Below are 20,827 nucleotides of genomic sequence, written 5' to 3'. Positions count from 1 at the left end.
GTACAAGCACATTCTAGTAGATGCGCTGCTGGTGGCATTCCTACCTGACAGTGGTGGCACAGTGGAAGCACAAGGCAAAGGCAAAGAAGGACGAAGAGGTCGGCAACGCAGCTTGGGCACCACCAGCACCTCAGAAGGCAGGGTTACCATGGCTGAAATGTGGAAAAGCTTTGTCAGCACGCCACAACAACCAGCACCACCAGCTGATATGGAACGTCTTAGCAGGAGGCAGCATTTCACCAACATGGTGGAGCAGTATGTGTGCACATGCATACACGTACTGAATGACGGGTCTGCCCCATTCAACTTCTGGGTCTCCAAATGTGTTTAGCAGGGGGCGTTATCACAGACAAGCGCGGCCGCATGTACACAGCCAATGTGGACAAGCTCACGTTCATTAAAATGAAACAGGCATGGATCCCACAGGACTTGTTCGTACCTTGTCCAGAATAGACCTGTATACCGTTCTTAACCAGCCATTGTTATACTATAGCACAATTGCTCATTGTTGTATTTTGGATATTTCACACTCTTTTGGAGTGTACCCAAATAAAATAAAAAATATTTAAACCAAAAACAACTGTTGGCTACCTTGTCCTCATCCACCGCCGCTTCCACCTACCCCGCTACGTCCACCGCCTACTCAAACTCCTACTCCATATGGACCTCCACCTCATAAATCAAGTTTCTTTTTTTAAATTTGTACGTCATTTATTATATTTTATGTCATTTCACTAATTTGTCTGTTACATTTTCGGGTGAAATTCACAAATTTTTGGGTGTGATATACCAGTGCTATACCTAGTAGAAAAAAAACATTAATTTGTCTGTTACATATTCAGGTGAAATTCACCAATTCACCCCTGCTCTACCTAGTAGACAGGTAAAATTTCACTAATTTGTCTGTTACATATTCGGGTGAAATTCACCAATTTTTGGGTGTGATATACTCCGGCTGCAGCTAGTAGACAGGTAAAAACATTTCACTAATTTGTCTGTTACATTTTCAGCTGACATTTGACCATTTTTGCCATGATTAAACCCCTGCTCTGCATAGGTGATAGGGACATAAATTTCTAAAAATCGTCTGTTACATTGTCAGGTGACATTTTACCAATTTTGCAGTATGCAAACCCCTGCTCTGCATAGGTGACGGAAATTAAATTTCAAGAATTGTTCTTTAATTGATGCACGTCCTTTCATTCAATGCTTATACTTTGCCAACTTCTCCCACTTTTCCGCTTGATCATATTTAATTTCAAACTTTTAACCTCCCTTAGATGTGGTCTCTGGATGTGGTCTCTCTTTTTCACGCTCCCTGATTCGCCGATAACCGTGATCAACATGGTAGGCTCAGAAAAGAACATCAAAAGTTGATAGAGAAGATATCCAAATGGATTGTGGACGTCACAGGAACGTGCAATCAGGCAGAAGTTATCTAGAGTTAACAAAGTGGCAGTAGGGCCTCTCCTGTCTAATGTTTCCAAATCCTAAATATCCCAATAATTTTTTTATGAATCATTCCAATAACAGGACATCTTAAGATTCCTGTATTGTTATTTATCGTCACTATCTCCCCAAGTCGGTAGTGGGTAATTGCCGTGCGCCCACTCCTTTCCTTCGATTCTTCCATTTTAAAAGCTTCTCCCACATTTCCGCTCAATCATAATTAAATTTCATCCATTGATCTCCCTTGGATGTGCTATCCCTTTCTCAAGGTCCCTCTCCGGCTTGGAACCCTGATTCGCCGCTAACCGTGATCAACATGGTAGGCGCAGAAAATAACATTGAAAGTTGATATAGCAGATATCCAATTTGATTGTGAACATCACGTGCGACATGGTGGGGCAGTATGTGTGCACACGCCTAAACGAACTGACTGATGGGTCTGCCCCCTGCACATTCTGGGTCTCCAAATTGGGCACATGGCCTGAGCTTGCCCTTTATGCCTTGAAGGTGCTGGCCTGCAGCCAGTGTATTGTCTGAACGTGTGTTTAGCATGACCGGAGGGGGTTATCACAGGTTATATTTCCCAATGTTTTGGCGTGTACCCTAATAAAAAATAAAAAAATACATTTAAAACCAAAATGCAGCATAGTCTACCTCCTCCTCCTCCTCCACCGCCGTTTCCACCTACACCGCCACATCCGTCCTCCTAGATCAAGATTATTATTTTTCATTTTTATGTATTTTATGTTATTTTAAGTCATCGTATCCACATTTGCAGAGCACTTGTCATGGTCTTAACCACATTTTGCTGGTATTTGCAGCCCTCTAACCCTTTTGATGACATTTTTAGAGCCATTTTAGTGCTCAAAAGTTTGGGTCCCCATTGACTTCAATGGGGTTTGGGTTCGGGGTCAACTTTTTGTGAAGTTCAGTCGAACTGGTCAAACTTTAACATCCAGGTGTCCGCTCAACTCTAATCTACATCAAAGAGACGTCACTGGATGTAAGAGGTATGTGCGCTGTATTACCCTGTATGTTCTGTAGTGATGGGAGGTTGGATTTAGAATTTTGCCCACACTGTAGCAGCCTGGCCCCAGACTTCAGGTTACACCGTTCGTGCTCTGAATTCTGGGGGCTCACACCCATCTACTACATTAACTGTACATAGAGAGTTATCACTGTATTATCTTTGTTGTTACATAGGACTGCAGGTGACTTCTACTACATTATCTGTACACAGAGAGTTATCACCATTAGTGATGAGTGAGCACCAAAGTATTCGTGTGCTCAGCTGAGCACCTGAGTATAATGGAAGTCAATGGTAGACAACCAGGCATCCTCTGCTCAGAAGAGAAGAGGGTGTCGGGTTCATAAAAAAAAGGTTAGAAATTGATGGAAACCCCATCAAAATGGTTTGGAAACAGCATTAAGAGGATAGCTGGATGCATCTTAGACTCTTATTATGTTCAACATACAACCACACAAATGCTGTATGCCAAGAGCCAGGGAAGTGCAAGCCATCAATCTTTCCATGAGACAGATGACAGGCTTAGTCAGCATACCTTACAATGTCAGCCTTGTGCACTATGAGATATTCCAAACCAGCTCTCATCTGACTGAAAACCAGTAAACCTCAAAGTTATTTTGCAATAGAGGGCACTATTGAGTTATGAACAGAGCCCTCTATTGGTTTCACAGTCTTATGACGAGACAAATATATTTATTTTTTATTTTAATTTATTTTTTATTTAACAACTTATTATTTTTGAAGACATTCACCAAATAGATAAAAGGCACATATCATCTGGTAGGCAGACATTACATATGCAAAATGAGACAATAATAGATCAACATTGGTGATGTCTGAATTACAAAAAGGCAGCAAAGGAAAAATATGCATATTGCGGAGCACAAAGGTAAAAATAAGCAAAACAAAAACAATACAAAAGGGTATGATTTGAGAAAAGCGAGCCACGTTGCCACAGATAGGACATATAAGATTATGCAGTTAGTCTGAGACATGATGGTGAGCATAGATACAGGAATGGGTCAGTGGAACCCTCTATTGTTTCCAAGAGGACCAAATGCCCAGAAAAGAGGATCAGGAATGGAGTTCCCAGTGAGAGAGTTCTGGATCCCCATTACAAGGATAAAGTACCGTCCTTAATCCCGTTACTGGAGCGTGATCGTAAGATGCCCGAGTACAAGCACATTCTAGTAGATGCGCTGCTAGTGGCATTCCAACCTGACAGCAGGGGCACAGTGGAAGCACAAGGCAAAGGCAGAGAAGGACGAAGAGGTCTGCATTTTAAGTGCTGGGCCACATTTTGGCAGCACCTGGCTGTCCTTAAGTAGGCAACTGGGCTCAGAAGCCATGTCTGCATGCTGGGATCTGAGGCCTGTGCTGGGCTGGAGAGCTGAGACCCATGTGTCAGGGGAACAGGCTGCCTAAAGCCTGTATTTGGACTTTCTGAGGCAGAACTGCCACCAAGGTGACTTTTTGTTATATTAACTTGCCATTGGGTGTGAGGTAACACCAACACTGCAAAAGTGACGTTTTGTTTTTGGCACCATGTGGAATAAACGCTGAAGTTTGAATTATGAACTTGTATTTTGCCTCTGTACTGCACCCGCTTATGCTAACTACCAGAGCGAATCCCCACAGGGCCCACCGTACAGATACATTTAAATATTAGCTGCTCACACAGCAGCAATATTCTACTAGATGATGGAATATGTGGGTCCCTGCAGCTACTTTGAGAAGGTAGGTCCTGGGGAGAAGAGGAAACTGGCAGCTTCCCTCTATACCTAGAAGTCATCTCAGCTCTGATTGTGTCTATAATAATAAACTGGGGAGTTTCCTTAATAATCTATCACGTTTTTTATATGAACATAGACCGGTTGAGGTGCTGTACATGGAATATATGTATGTAGTGCAATAAGTCTACTGTGTTATGTGTCACTTGTGCAGGGGGTGGGAGACTAGGGGCCCACCTTGCTCAGGGGACCACCAGGGTATTCACCTGTACCCCTGTGAGCCAGTCCGAACCTGGCTCTGGTCCACGTTTTGGACCCACTTTGCCACATCTGGGACTTCGGGGGAGAGCCAAGAAGATGCTACCAGAAGTCTGGCTGCAGCTTAAAGAATAAGGAAGAGAGATTTCCACCATTTGTTCAAACCCCTGAGTCCCAGGCTGAGGAGAGTTAGGTCTGGGGTGCAGGTAAGGGTCGTCTGGCATATGTGGTTGCAGGTTTTCATTATTGTGCGCCACCAGTCATTAATGGATTGACACTTCCACCAAATATGGAAAAAGTAGCCTTTGGAAGTCTGACGTAGAGCGAGATTGACTCAGGAGTCTTGTACCATCTTGTCAAAACTTTGTAGCCATTCTCCTGGATATTTACACATCTAGATATTTTGTGAGGGGTCGAAAAGGCCGTAGTGATCTCTTTGGGAGTCAAAGAACAACCCAAGTCCCGCTCCAAAATTCCAATTATTGCTGTTTTGACGGGAGATACTGGAGTTTTCAAGCAGCTATATAAAGCTGAGATGACTCTTTTGGGAGGGTATTTTGCACCAAGTGTTTTGTCAAACCAGGAGGACAGGGGCTGCAAAGTGGATGACTTAAGGAGGGAGAGGATTTCTGAGTTAAGGAAACATTGTAGAAAAGTGAGAGTTTTGGGGTTTCCTGAACCGTCACTGAAATCCGACAGGGATCTAACACATCCTTTGTTATCTAATAACTTTGATAAGGATGTCGATGAAAATCTAATTGAGAGAGGGCAGCTCTCCTTTAGAGCACCAGGGGCTATATCAGTAATATCTCTTAGAGTGAGAAGGGGCGAGGGCGTTGTCAACTGCTCACTGCGTGAAGAGAACCAATCCCAGACTGATAATGTGCTCTGTATCAAAGGGTTCAGGACCTTCTGTGATAATGAGAGGGTCTTACCAGATAGAAGGTGAGCACGAGGGGAGGAAGGGAGAAAAGTATTCTCCATGTGGACCCATGCCTTGTGAGAGGGGTATCTGATCCAATCCACATGGCTCTCATGTACATTTCTGGGTCGGGTAGGCCAATTCCCCCCATTCGTTTAGGCTTGTTCAAAGTGTCGAAGGAGATCTTAGAATGTCTTCCCCTCCAAATAAATTTATGGATCAGTCTATTGAAAGAAATGAAAAAGGATTTCGGAATCTTAATTGGCAGAGATTGCATTAGGTAGGTCAATCTGGGCAGTACCAGCGCAGATACCTTTTGTTTTTCTGCCGAACCAGGAGAGATACGGGAGGTCCAACAAGTCCATCTGGGCCACGATAGAGTGTAAGAGTGGCAAGTAGTTAAGTTTATATAGGTCTGCAGTGTTAGGGGAGAGCTTCAAGCCTAAGTATGTTAGCTGTTGGGTGGTCCAGTTAAACGGGGATTGAAATTGGAGGGGCCTAAGGGCAGACAGGGGAAACCCTTATGAAGGAGTTGGGATTTAGCAGGAATGACTTTAAAGTTGGAGATTGAACCAAAGAGGTCCAAAAGGGAAAGGATAGCAGGCAGGGACTTTTTCAGGCAAAGGTCGCCAGTTTAATCTCTCGATTCCCAACACAAAGACCTATAATGTATTTTTGTTTTCTTAAGGCTTGCAAAAACGTCTCCATGACCAATACGAAAATAAGAGTAGAGACCGGACAGCCCTGTCTAGTGCCGTTCCTAATACAGAAGCAGGTAGATAAGATGCCATTCACCGACACAGACGCCGAGGAAGAATGATACATAGCTGAAACCACATTTGAGAACTGCACTGGGATTTTAAACTTGGCTAGAGTAAGGCCTCATGCACACGACCGTTGTGTGCATCCGTGGCCGTTGCGCCGTTTTCCGTTTTTTTTGCGGACCCATTGACTTTCAATGGGTCCGTGGAAAAATCGGAAACTGCACCGTTTGGCAGCCGCATCCGTGATCCGTTTTTCCTGGCCGTGAAAAAAATAGGACCTGTCCTATTTGTTTCACGGCCAACGGTTGACGGACCCATTCAAGTCAATGGGTCCGTGAAAATCACGGATGCACACAAGATTGTCATCCGTGTCCGTGATCCATGTCCGTGATCCGTGTCCGTTTTTTCCTATCATTTCAATGGCAAACTTGACTTAGATTTTTTTTCATTTTTCATGTCCGTGGATCCTCCAAAAAACAAGGAAGACCCACGGACGAAAAAACGGTCACGGATCACGGACCAACGGAACCCCAGTTTTGCGGACAGTGAAAAAATACTGTCGTGTGCATGAGGCCTAAGGCTAATATATGTCCAGTCAATTCTGTCAAAAGCTTTCTCGGCGTCTGTGCCAAGCATGACCAATGGGATCGCCCTGTGGGATGAAAAATAGAGGGCATTTAAAATTTTCATTACATTGTCTTTCCCCTCTCTTCCCCTCACAAATCCCACCCGGTCTGGATGGATTAAAGAAGGAAGTAGCGATTGCAGCCTATTAGCCAGCATTTTGGCCAACAGCTTGAGGTCATTGTTTAGTAAAGAAATGGGGCGGTAACTTGAACAGGATTTTGGGTCTTTCCTGGGTTTAGAAATGATCGTTATGGTGGCTCTAGTCATGTCAGTTGAAGCAGGATTGGTTTGCAAAGCAAGGTTACAGACGGGGAGGAAATGAGGTAAGAGTATGTCTGAAAATGAGTGCTAATAAGACAGTGGTAGACTATCTGGTCCTGGACATTTCCCTGTAGGGGAGGATTTGAGCGCAGCTGCCAAGTCTGACAAGGTAAATGGGGCTGCAAGTGCAGCTTGTTGGACCGGCGAAAGAGCCGGGAGGTTTAATGTTTTGAGAAAGGAGGAAATGTGTTCTTTATTGTGACGAAGGTCAGGTGGGGGGGAGGAGGTAGATTGTAGAGGGATTCATAATAGAGCTTAAATTGCTTTGCAATATCTTCTGATCTAAATAGGGAGGAGCCCGAAGGAGCCGTGATGCTTAGGACATAGTTCGCAAGCCTTCTACGCTTGATTCTCTGCATTTGAAGTTTTGTGGCTTTATCTCCGTGGACGAAAAACTTTTGTTGGGAGGTTCGATAGAACCTAGCAAAACGTTCATTAAGAAGGTTCTTCAGTTCCGATTTAAGAGACAGTTCAGACAGATGGAGCTGAAGCAGAGAAACTTTGTGGGCTTTTTCTAAAGAGTTAATACATGAGAGTAGGGAGGTTAGCTTTTTTTTTGGATTCTCTCTTTAAAAAGGAGCAGAGACTTATAATTTGACCCCTGATATAAACTTTGTGAGTGTCCCAAAGTACATTAGGGGAAACAGAGGGGGACTGGTTAGGGTTGAAGTATTCTTTCAAAAAGGAAGATAATCCATTTTTGTGATGATCATTACCCAGAATGGACTCGTTGAGCCTCCAGCAAGATGACCTACCCGCTCCAGGGGGAGGACGAAGGTGGCAAAACATAGATGCATGGCTGGAAAGCGTTATAACCCCGATTCTAGCTGAGGAACAGAGTTGCAGATGTTCCTTCGACACAAATATATAGTCAATTCTGCTGTAAGAGTTGTTAGCTGGGGAGTAAAAAGAATAGTCAATGACATTTGGATTCAAACATCATATCTCATCTGATCAAAGGCAATAACCAATGCTGAGTACATGTATTGTGGCAAATATAGAAAGCCCAACACTCTAACTAAGAAAAAATCAACTGAAACTAATAACCATGATGAAGGTTCAGTACCATGATAAGTAGTTGTCAGGACTCGAACCCGTAGGCAGTCATGTCCCAGGCAGTAGCTCTACCCACTAGGCTACCGCCTCTCCTTGGACTGTTCTCTAGCTAACTTCTAACTACCTCTCATGTCCTTGCCTTGACCTGCTGATTATTCCAATCTCTTGCACCTGCTACTTCCCTATAAAACCCAGCCCTTTGCTGGTTATTGTGCCTCCAAGCCTGTAGCAAGCTTCCTCTCTGCTCCTCCACTATTGCTGATTTACCATTGTTGCCAACCCGGACTGTTTGACCTTGCTGATTTGCCACCTGCATTGACTCACTGCTTACCACCGACCACGCCTCTGTCTACTCCTGCTGTTACCTCTGATTTATCTGTCAGCTTTAATGTATATATTTTGTGTATAGTTTTACAATAAAACTAACGATTTCATCGTTCCGGTTTTGCCCTTGTTACTTGATGACCTGATCTATGCTAAGAACTCTGTCCTCAGAAGACATACTACCAAATTGTGTTATTTTTATAAATTGTTAATGTACTAGCTAGGTTTCAAATAACCGTTTAGTCCCTTTAGGATTAGCTAGCTGGGGTCTCTTCGCCCCGATTCAATACGAAGAGTGGTGGCAGCAAATTAATTTGATTTCCAGCGTGAAATCAGTAATTTTATTTTTACCGATTGTACATACAATCGTGATTGCATCCTGTCTGGGCCCACCAACCAATCTTAAACGTCTTCTGTGCTCACAGTGAATTCGCCTCCAGAAGTCTCTAGTAGAGACCTGTATGGCAACTGTCGCTTAGTACGACGGGATTGGCGGGTGGTTGTCACAACTACCCAGCAGGTCGCCCAAGCTCCCATAGAGCCGATGCTGGTTGACGCAGTGCGCAAGACTCTGTCCGTAGCAGAAAAAGAACGACGACTGGCCGAAGGCCTCTGCCTCTACTGTGGGGAGCCAGGGCACATTGCCATCAAATGCCCCAACAAATCCCGTAGAACCATCGCCGTCACTAAACTGCGAGAGCAGCGGCAGGCCACAACCCCACCGGTGACGGCAGAGACAACTGAGTTAGCAGCCACCGGGTCCCACTTCACCATTCCAATTGTCATTACCATCGGGTATCGACAACTTCTCTCTTCTGCAATGCTCGACTCCGGGGCTGGCGACAATTTTAGGGATTTAACTTTTGCTCACGAGAACAACATTTAGCTTGTTATCAAGACAGCCCCCATCGATCTGGAAACGGTGGATGGGTCCCCACTCTCCTCGGGACCAGTTACACATCAGACCGCAGATTTACAGCTCCACATTAAAACCGACCACCACGAGACGATCCACTTCTCTTTGATTGCCTCCCCCAAGTTTCCGGTGATCTTGGGCATCCCGTGGATTAGCCACTCACAACCCTTCGGTGGACTGGGAAACCCGCTGTCTACATTTCACATCCGAGTTCTGCTCTTCGAACTGTCTGCATGAACCTGCTTCCCCAACGCCCAAAGAATCTATCATCTCGGAACCAACTGTCAAGGAGCTGTTGCCTCCACAATATAGCGAGTTTCAGGATGTCTGCGACAAAAAAAACGCAGACAAGCTGCCCCCGCATCGACCATACGACTGCCCAATTGAATTATTACCTGGGGCTGAAATACCCTTCGGCAGCATCTACTCCCTCTCGGAGCCTGAACTCAATGCCCTGAAGGACTACTTGGACGAGGACCTAAAGAAGGGCTTCATTCAACCCTCCATCTCCCCCCCGGGAGCACCCTTCTTCTTCGTGGAGAAAAAAAGACTCCTCTCTACGCCCTTGCATTGACTACCGCAAGCTGAATGATGTTACGGTAAAAAAACGTTACCCTCTCCCCCTGATTTCGGAACTTCTCGAGAGACTCCGGGCAGCGAAGGTCTTTACGAAGCTCGATCTTCTAGGGGCCTATAATCTGGTTTGCATTCGCCCCGGGGATGAATGGAAGAGCGCCTTTCGCACACGATACGGACATTTTGAATACTTAGTTATGCCCTTCGGACTTTGCAATGCCCCAGCCACTTTCCAACATTTCATTAATGACGTCCTTAGGGACAGGCTGGATCTTTCATAGTGCTATACCTGGACGATATTTTAATTTTCTCGGAAACTCTCGAACAACATCGCGATCATGTTCCCAGGGTGTTACAAAGACTCCGCAAGCAGTCCCTTTACATCAAGCTCGAGAAATGCGAGTTCGAACAGACCACCACCCAGTTTCTCGGTTACATCATCTCCCCGGAAGGGCTGAGTATGGATCCTCGGAAAATTCAGGCTGTAATAGATTGGCCTCCCCTAAGAACGAAAAGGAAATACAGAGGTTTGTCGGCTTCGCCAACTTTTACCGAAAATTCATTCGGAACTTCTCAAAAATCGCTTACTCCAATTACCCAGTTAACCAAAAAGACTGTGCCCTTTTCCTGGACACCCGAAGCACAGGAAGCCTTCACCAAGCTTAAATCCCTCTTCACGTCTGCTCCAATTCTGATCCATCCTAATCCCGAACTGCCATTCACAGTCGAAGTGGACGCTTCCGACACTGCAGTAGGCGCTGTCCTATCACAACGTACGGGAGAAAAGATGCTTTTACACCCTTGCGCCTTCTTCTCTCGCCAAATGTCCCCCGCAGAGAGGAACTATGACATCGGGAATAAGGAATTGCTGGCAATCAAAGATGCCTTCTTCAGAGTGGAGACATCTATTGGAGGGGGCCATCAATCCCATAACTGTGTTTACTGACCACCGAAACCTCGAATTCATCCGTTCTGCCAAGAGGCTTTCCGCCAGACAAGCCAGATGGAGCCTTTTTTTTTTCCTCGATTCAATTTCATTATCACATATCGCCCGGGGTCGAAGAATGGCAAAGCAGATGCCCTTTCCAGGATGTTCTCTGAACCTTCACAGGACAACAAGGGCCAAGTCAGCATTCTACCCGCAAAAAAGGTCTTAGGAGCTACCTACCCAAAGGAACTCCTGGGGTCAATCAAGAAGGCTTATGAAAAGGACCCCTTCCTCACCCACCCAGCAGAAGACGTCAACCTCAGCCTCAAGGGACGTCAACCAGAAATGGCACGGCTCGACGTACTAAAATATAACCACAATACCAAGTTGGCTGGCCATCCAGGTACAAGAAAGACCCAGGAACTCCTGTCCCGCTCCTTCTGGTGGCCGACGTATAAGGAAGATACTAAAAGGATTGTCTCCTCATGCACGGTCTGTGCCCGCAACAAGACTCCCCGCTCTTCACCCGTGGGGCTGCTGCGACCACTCCCCATCCCCTCCCGCCCTTGGGGTTCAATTTCTACAAGGCGAAGAGGAGTACATTGTCTCAAAGATCCTTGACTCCAGACTCCATCGGGGCAAAATCCAATACTTGATTTCCTGGAAAGGCTATCCTCCAGAAGACAACTCCTGGGAACCAGAGGAGAACATTCATGCTCCTAGACTTGTCAGGGAGTTCCATCTGAGTCACCCAGATAAGCCTTCCCCTGCGGTGCCCAGAGGTCACCTTGGAAGGGGGGGGAGTACTGTCAGGACTCAAACCCGTGGCCAGTCATGTCCCAGGCAGTAGCTCTACCCACTAGGCTACCGTCTCTCCTTGGACAATTCTCTAGCTAACTTCTAACTACCTCTCATGTCCTTGCCTTGACCTGCTGATTATTCCAATCTCTTGCACCTGCTACTTCCCTATAAAACCCAGCCCTTTGCTGGTTATTGTGCCTCCAAGCCTGTAGCAAGCTTCCTCTCTGCTCCTCCGCCACTATTGCTGATTTACCATTGTTGCCAACCCTGGACTGTTTGACCATGCTGATTTGCCACCTGCATTGACTCACTGCTTACCACCGACCACGCCTCCGTCTACTCCTGCTGTTACCTCGCTGCCATCTCTGCTGCCGACCTGGACTGATCGACCATGCTACCTGCCTCCTGCCTCTGTGGGCCTCTGCCACTGGACTCTATACTTCCATCTCGGGTGTCCTCTGACTCAGGTGAGCCTCGTTGTACAAGGAGTAGTGGAAGATTAGGAGGGGGGGTAAAAGGTAGTTCACATAAAACCTGCAGTAAGGTGGGGGATTAAAAGCACAAGGGACAATAGATCACAGAGTAGGGTTAGAAGAGGAAAGGTGGGTAAGAAGAAACAAAAAGGACATAAGTGGAAAGACATGTTGAGGGGACAAAAGAAGGAGAGGAGGAGAGGGATTGGTATGGACAGAGTATGTAAGTTAAGACAGGTAGACAGCCGATTAGTTACCCAACACAAATAGTGAAAGGAGGCAAGCTGAGGTAGAATCGGATCAGAGACCCCTGAGGGGTTCAAACAGTGGTTTGGACGAAGAAAAGTCAGGAGTCATCATGTGAAGCAGGCGGCTTCTTAGGGGGGTCACACAGTCCTTGCTTTTCTTGGTCTTTTGTTTCTTTGGGGTAATGGAGAGTTCCCAGGGTTAAAGAACTGGAAGTGATGGCAATGTGGTGATATCTTGCACTTTATCCCAGTCCATTAGACTCAGCGGAGAGACCTCCAGTGCATTGTAGGCTTCTGAGAGATCCGTAAATGAAGAGGTTAATCCTCTTACTGGAGACATTAAACAAAAGGCCGAATGGAAAGGTCCATCTATAAGGAATATGTCTCTCCTTGAGGAGGGAAGTAAGGAGTCACGGGGGTCTTCTCTTTTGAAGAGAGGACAGATATAGGTCCTGGAAGATCTGAATAGGGGCTTTGTCAAGGAGGATGGATGGAGCTGATCTAGATGCTTTAAGTATTGCCTCCTTGTCCTGAAAGATCAGGAAGCAACATATAATGTCCCTCAGTGGATCAGTGTCCTTAGGGCGCGGGCGTAATGCTCGGTGAGCCCGTTCTATGATTAGCATGGAGGGATCAATGTGCCCAACTAAAGAGGCGACTATCTTCATGATCGCTGACGGTATGTCTGCTGTAAAGAGCGATTCAGGGACACCCTTGAACCGGAGATTGTTCCTCCTGCCCCGGTTCTCCTGGTCCTCCAGGGATGCGTAAAGCAGGTTAATATGTGCTTGGCAAAGTGAAAGGGATTGTGTGACCGCTGCACTATGGTCTATGGTAGCGGCTTGCGCAGCTTCCAGCGAGTCCACCCTGTGGCCTATCTGCTGGACGTCATGGGCCACCTCCTGTAGCTTGGAATATATAGGGCTTAGAGCCTCTTCCAGGGCTTGTTTAATAAAGTGGCGGGAGATCGGGAGGTTTTGTGACTCACCGGCCTCTTCGCAGTCGTCCTCGCAATGAGATTGCCCCGAAGCGTGAGAGCGGTGCTGTTGAGAGTGGCGGCCATCTTGGGATCTTTAGTTGATCCGGCTGCATGTTGTTTTTTCAGATATTTAGTCATGTCCGCCATAGCAGGGGTCACTTTGTCTTGAGGGGCAGGTTCCCCGTGCTTGGGTCCACCGTACTTGACCATTCTGTAAACCATCGATCTACACTGAGTTATTATCCAGATTTTCCAGTGTCATATATTATCACTGACTTACTACATAATTATTACATAATATTTGCTATATTGCTATATATTTGTTTTTTAGAATATTATGAATATAGCAAATATTATGTAATAATTATATAGTAAGTCAGTAATAATATCTGACACTGGAAAAGCTGTGTAATAACTCAGTGTAGATTGCGAGTTACTACCCAGCTTTCCCAGTGTCAGATTTTATCACTGAGTTATTACCCAGCTTTCGCAGTATCAGATATCATCCTAGTGTAGATTGCGAATATTCTAATCACACATTTTCTATGTAAAAGGCTACGCTAATAAGCTTGTCATAAGACTCCGTTTAATATTCTTGTCAGAAGACTATGACACCAATAGAGGGTGCTATTGAGTTATGAGCAGCGCTCTCTATTGGTTTTATAGTCTTCTGACAAGACTATTGGTCTTGTCATAAGACTGTGAAACAAATAGAGGGCGCTGTTCATAACTCAATAGCACCCTCTATTGGTTTCATAGTCTTCTGACAAGAATATTTATCTTGTCACAAGACTGTGAAACCAGTAAAGGGTGCTATTCATAACTCAATAGCGCTATCTATTGGTTTTCATAGTCTTATGACAGCTGAAAAACAAGGCGTATTCTGCTCATTTGCATGTCTTTCCCATAAGCATATGTTTAAGCAAATGAGATTTTACATGACAAAACTGTATAGAAAGGTTATTACTTTTTGTCGCCATAATGATATTGATCTAGGTGTGCAGGTCCACCCAAGCCATCCAACAGATCCAAAATAACTTTGAGGTTTACTGGTTCTCAGTCAGATGAGAGCTGGTTTGGAATATCTTATAGTGCACAAGGCTGCCATTGTAAGGTACTGTATGCTGGCTGTTATCTGTCTCATGGAAAGATAGATAGATAGATAGCTTGCGCATACCTGGCTTTTGGCATATAGCCTTTGTGTACTTGTCTGTTGTTTGTAGTACATAATAGGAGTCTAAGACGCATCCAGCTATCTTCTTAATGCTGTTGCTAAAACCTTATTGATGGGTTTTCCATTAATTTCTAACCTTTTTTTTATGAACCAGACACTCTCTTCTCTTCCGAGCAGGGGGTGCCTGGGGTTCTCCCATTGACTTCCATTGTATTAAATTGTATTTGAGCACCTAAATTATTTAGCCGAGCACTTGGATCTGCCGAGCATAGCAATGCTCAAGCCGAATAGTAGTTTGGCAGAGCATGCTCGCTCATCATGAATCACTGTTATCTGTGGTGTTACATAGGACTGCTGATTACATCTACTACATTATTTATACACAGAGTTATCACCTTGCTTTCTGTGGGTATACATAGGACTGCAGGTGATATCTACTACATTATCTGTACTCAGAGTTATCACTGTTATCGGTGGTGTTACATAGGACTGCAGGTGACATATACTACATTATCTGTACACAGAGAGTTATCACCATGTTTTCTGTGGTGTTTCATTGGACTGCAGGTGATATCTACTACATTATCTGTAAAAAGGGGCATGGTCACAGGTTGGGGGGGCACAATACTTTGCTTGCCCCGGGTGCTGGCAACCCACGCTATGCCATTGGCTGCACATGCACTATATATAAATTACATTATAGGTATATCACACCCCTGCCTCAAACAGTTTTTTGGGGGGGGCACTGGTATATCACAACAGTTGAACTAGATGGTGTCATTTCTGAAGAAACCACAGGATGTTGGCTTGAAATCTGAGTGGCTGTTTGTGGCTCCACCCACTTTTTAAAATTTGAACCCAAGTCACCCAATGACTGAATGTGCCAAATTTGAGGACCCTGCCAGTAACAGTCAAAGAGTGGCAGTAATTAAAATTTTCCCATAGAAAACGAATGGCTGAAATGTGATTGGCTGTTAAAGGCTTCACCCACTTTTCTTAAATTCTAACCACACTCACCCAGTGACCAATTGTGCCAGTTTGGGGACTCTGGATTTCATATTGTAAGAATAACAGCTTTTTACATTTTCTCATTGAAGTCAATAGGGAAAATCTGATTGGTTGTTGGGGCTCTGCCCACTTTTAAAATTTGAATTCCTGTCACCCAGTAACCGAATGTACCAAGTTTGAAGACCCTGCTATTAACAGTATAAGAATGGCAGCAATTTAAATATTCTCATTGAATAGCACTAGGTAATATTTGATTGGCTGTTTTAAGCTGTGCCCAGTTTTCAGAATTTTAAGCCCAGTCACCCAGTTATGGTCTGTTACAAGATTGGGGCCTCTAGCTTTAAAACTGTGAGAATGGCAGTATTTGTAAGTTTACATTGAAGTCAATAGGTGAAATTTGATTGGCTGCTACAGGCTCCACCCCTATTTCCTAAGTTTTGCTATCACCCAATGAGTAATTGTGCTAAGTTTGGGATACTTGGCATTTAAACTGTGATAATAGCAGCAGTTTATCTGCTTTTTATTAAGGTCAAAGGCTGAAATCTGATTGGCTGTTGTTGCCCTGCTCCTTTTTCTTAATTGTGAACCACAGTCACCCAGTGACTTTAAGGTTTGGGAATTATGCCATTTAACAACAACAGTTTTATTGCTTTCTATTGAAAATCAATGAGTGAAATTTGATTGGCTGTTGGTGGCTCAGCCCAATTTTTCTAACTTTTGAAGTGGAAACACCCAATGACCATATTTGTGATATTTGAGGTCCATGACATCAATAATGTGAAAATGGCAGCATTTTTAGTTTTTCCCATTTAAATCAATCAAATAAATCTGATTAGTTGTTTTTGGCCCTGCCCACTTTCCAGAATTTTAATCCCAGTCCTCCAGTGACCAACTGTGCCAAGTTTGAGTACTCTGCCATTAACAGTCTAAGAGCAGCGGCAGTTTTACATTTTTCCATTTAACCCCTTAAGGACGCAGGGCGTATCGGTACGCCCTATTTCCCGAGTCCTTAAGGACTCAGGGCGTACCGGTACGTCCTAACTTTAAATGCAGATTCCGGCGCCGCGGGGGTTAATGGAAACGGGATGCCGGCTGAAATCATTCAGCCGGCATCCTGTGACAATGCCAGGGGGGGTCATGTGACCCCCCCCTATCGGCGATCGCCGCAAACCGCAGGTCAATTCAGACCTGCGGTTTGCTGCGCTTTTTGCAGTTTCTGATCCCCGCGGTCCCTGACCGCGGGGATCAGAAACTTTAGTGTACCTCAAATATAGATTTTACATCCCCCCCTGCACCCCTGCATGATTTTTTGCCGGCGGGTGGTGCAGGGGGGGGGGAGTTGTGGGCGGTGGGGGCAGTGCGGGAGGGAGCTACTTCTTACTGTTAACTTTTTTCATACAGCGGTCCGTACGGACCGCTGTATGGAAAGGGTTAAACGGCTGACATCGCATCACCGATGTCAGCCGTTTATACCAGGGTGCCAGCAATGTGCTGGCACCCTGGTATACCCACTCTACACCAACGAATTTTCAAGGGGAGGCGGGCGGGGGATCGCGATCCCGCCTGCCGCACCGCCCGCCTCCCCTTGAAAATTCGTTGGTGTAGAGTGGGTATACCAGGGTGCCAGCACATTGCTGGCACCCTGGTATAAACGGCTGACATCGGTGATGCGATGTCAGCCGTTTAACCCTTTCCATACAGCGGTCCGTACGGACCGCTGTATGAAAAAAGTTAACAGTAAGAAGTAGCTCCCTCCCTCTCCCATCGGGGGGCTGCAGTGCCTTTGCAGCCCCCCGAATGGAGAGGGAGGGAGCTCCCAGACAGCCCCCCCAGAGCCCCGTCCTTACCCTTCCCCGTCTGCGCAGTTCTGACCACTACTGAGCAGACGGGGAAGGTTCCCATGGCAACAGGACGCCGTCTCAGGCATCCTGCTGTCCATGGTGCTGAACAGATCTGTGCTGAAGGCAGAGATCTGTTCAAAGTGTAAGTAAAATACAGTACTGTACAATATATATTGTACTGTATTATACAGACATCAGACCCACTGGATCTTCAAGAACCAAGTGGGTCTGGGTCAAAAAAAAGTGGAAAAAAAAGTAAAAATCAATAAAACACATTTATCACTGAATAAAAATGAAAAAAATAAAATTTCCTACACATGTTTGGTATCGCCGCGTCCGTAATGACCTGATCTATAAAACGGTCATGTTACTTTCCCCGCACGGTGAACGCCATTAAAAAAAAAAAAAAAAAACTATTAGGAAATAGAAATTTTGCCCACCTTAGTTCCCAAAAAAGGTAATAAAAGTGATCAAAAAAGTCGCATGTACGCCAAAATAGTACCAATCAAACCGTCATCTCATCCCGCAAAAATCATACCCTACCCAAAATAATTGCCAAAAAACTGAAAAAACTATGGCTCTTAGACTATGGAAACACTAAAACATGATTTCTTTTGTTTCAAAAATAAAATCATTGTGTAAAACTTAAATAAATAAAACAAAGTATACATATTAGGTATCGCCGCGTCCGTATCGACCGGCTCTATAAAAATATGACATGACCTAACCCCTCAGGTGACCACCGTAAAAAAATAAAAATAAAAACGGTGTAAAAAAAGCCATTTTGTCATCTTACGTCACAATAAAGTGTAATAGCAAGCGATTAAAAAGTCATGTGCACCCCAAAATAGGGCCAATCAAACCGTCATCTCATCCCGCAAAAAATGAGACCCTACTTAAAATAATCGCCCAAAAACTGAAAAAACTATGGTTCTTAGACTATGGAGACACTAAAACATTTTTTTGTTTTAAAAATGAAATCATTGTGTAAAACTTACATAAATAAAAAAAATTGTATACATATTAGGTATCGCCGCTTCCGTGACAACCTGCTCTATAAAATTACCACATGATCTAACCTGTCAGATGAATGTTGTAAATAACAAAAAAAAACGTGCCAAAAAAGCTATTTCTTGTTACCTTGCCACACAAAAAAAGTGTAATATAGAGCAACCAAAAATCATATGTACCCTAAACTAGTACCAACAAAACTGCCACCCTATCCCCTAGTTTCTAAAATGGGGTCACTTATTTGGAGTTTATACTCTGGGGGTGCATCAGGGGGGCTTCAAATGGGACATGGTGTCAAAAAAAACAGTCCAGCAAAATCTGCCTTCCAAAAACCGTATGGCATTCCTTTCCTTCTGCGCCCTGCCGTGTGCCCGTACAGCGGTTTACGAACACATATGGGGTGTTTCTGTAAACTACAGAATCAGCGCCATAAATAATGAGTTTTGTTTGGCTGTTAACCCTTGCTTTGTAATTGGAAAAAAAATATTAAAATGGAAAATCTTCCAAAAAAGTGAAATTTTGAAATTGTATCTCTATTTTCCATTAAATCTTGTGCAACACCTAAAGGGTTAACAAAGTTTGTAAAATCAGTTTTGAATACCTTGAGGGGTGTAGTTTCTTAGATGGGGTCACTTTTATGGAGTTTCTACTCTAGGGGTGCATCAGGGGGGCTTCAAATGGGACATGGTGTCAAAAAACCAGTCCAGCAAAATCTGACTTCCAAAAACCAAACAGCGCACCTTTCATTCTACGCCCAGCTGTGTGGCCGTACAGCAGTTTACGGCCACTTATGGGGTGTTTCTGTAAACTACAGAATCCGGGCCATAAATATTGAGTTTTGTTTGGCTGTTAACCCTTGCTTTGTAACTGGAAAAAAAATATTAAAATGGAAAATCTTCCAAAAAAGTGAAATTTTGAAATTGTATCTCTATTTTCCATTAAATCTTGTGCAACATCTAAAGGGTTAACAAAGTTTCTAAAATCAGTTTTGAATACCTTGAGGGGTGTAGTTTCTTAGATGCGGTCACTTTTATGGAGTTTCTACTCTAGGGGTGCATCAGGGGGCTTCAAATGGGACATGGTGTCAAAAAAACAGTCCAGCAAAATCTGCCTTCCAAAAACCATACGGCGCACCTTTCACTCTACGCCCCGCTGTGTGGCCGTACAGTAGTTTACGGCCACATATGGGGTGTTTCTGTAAACGGCAGAGTCAGGGCAATAAAGATACAGTCTTGTTTGGCTGTTAACCCTTGCTTTGTTAGTGGAAAAAATGGGTTAAAATGGAAAATTAGGCAAAAAAATGAAATTCTCAAATTTCATCCACATTTGCCAATAACTCTTGTGCAACACCTAAAGGGTTAACAAAGTTTGTAAAATCAGTTTTGAATACCTTGAGGGGTGTAGTTTATAGAATGGGGTCATTTTTGGGCGGTTTCTATTATATAAGCCTCGCAAAGTGACTTCAGAGCTGTAGTGGTCCCTAAAAATTGGGTTTTTGTAAATTTCAGAAAAATTTCAAGATTTGCTTCTAAACTTCTAAGCCTTGTAACATCCCCAAAAAATAAAATATCATTCCCAAAATGCTACAAACATGAAGTAGACATATGGGGAATGTAAAGTCATCACAATTTTTGGGGGTATTACTATGTATTACAGAAGTAGAGAAACTGAAACTTTGAAATTTGCTAATTTTTCTAAATTTTTGGTAAATATGGTATTTTTTTATGCAAAAAAATTCACTTTTTTGACCCAATTTTAGCAGTGTCATGAAGTACAATATGTGACAAAAAAACAATCTCAGAACGGCCTGGGTAAGTCAAAGCGTTTTAAAGTTATCAGCACTTAAAGTGACACTGGTCAGATTTGCAAAAAATGGCCAAGTCCTTAAGGTGAAATAGGGCTGAGTCCTTAAGGGGTTAAACAAATGGCTGAAATTTGATTGGCCGTTGTAGACTCCACCCACTTTTTATAAATTTTAACCACTGTGCCAAGTTTGGGTATTCTGGCTTAAATACTGTGAAAATGACAGCAATTTAAATTTTCTCATTGAAGTCAATAAGGAAAATCTGATTGGTTGTTTGAGGCTCTGCCCACTTTTTAGAGTACCCAAAATGTGACAGACATTTTCAAGTTGACCCCAGGACTAAGTGACCCTAGTTTGGTGAGTTTAACTTCAAAACTCTACGAGTGGCAAAAGTTTACAATTTTCCAATGAAAGTCTATGGCAAAAAGGGGGTCTTCGGGGGCTGCCCAATGGGCACGGAGGGTGGGATCGGTTAACAAAGCACAAGCAAACTATTTGGGTATGTGCCGAACATGTGTGCAAAGTTTGGTAATTGTACTCCTAAAACTGTGGGAGCAGTGACGTTTAGAAAATAGCAACATTTTCATTGG

This window comes from Bufo gargarizans, chromosome 5, assembly GCF_014858855.1.
Source record: "Bufo gargarizans isolate SCDJY-AF-19 chromosome 5, ASM1485885v1, whole genome shotgun sequence".
NCBI classification, from domain to species: Eukaryota; Metazoa; Chordata; class Amphibia; order Anura; family Bufonidae; genus Bufo; species Bufo gargarizans.
This window is presented reverse-complemented; position numbering follows the sequence as displayed.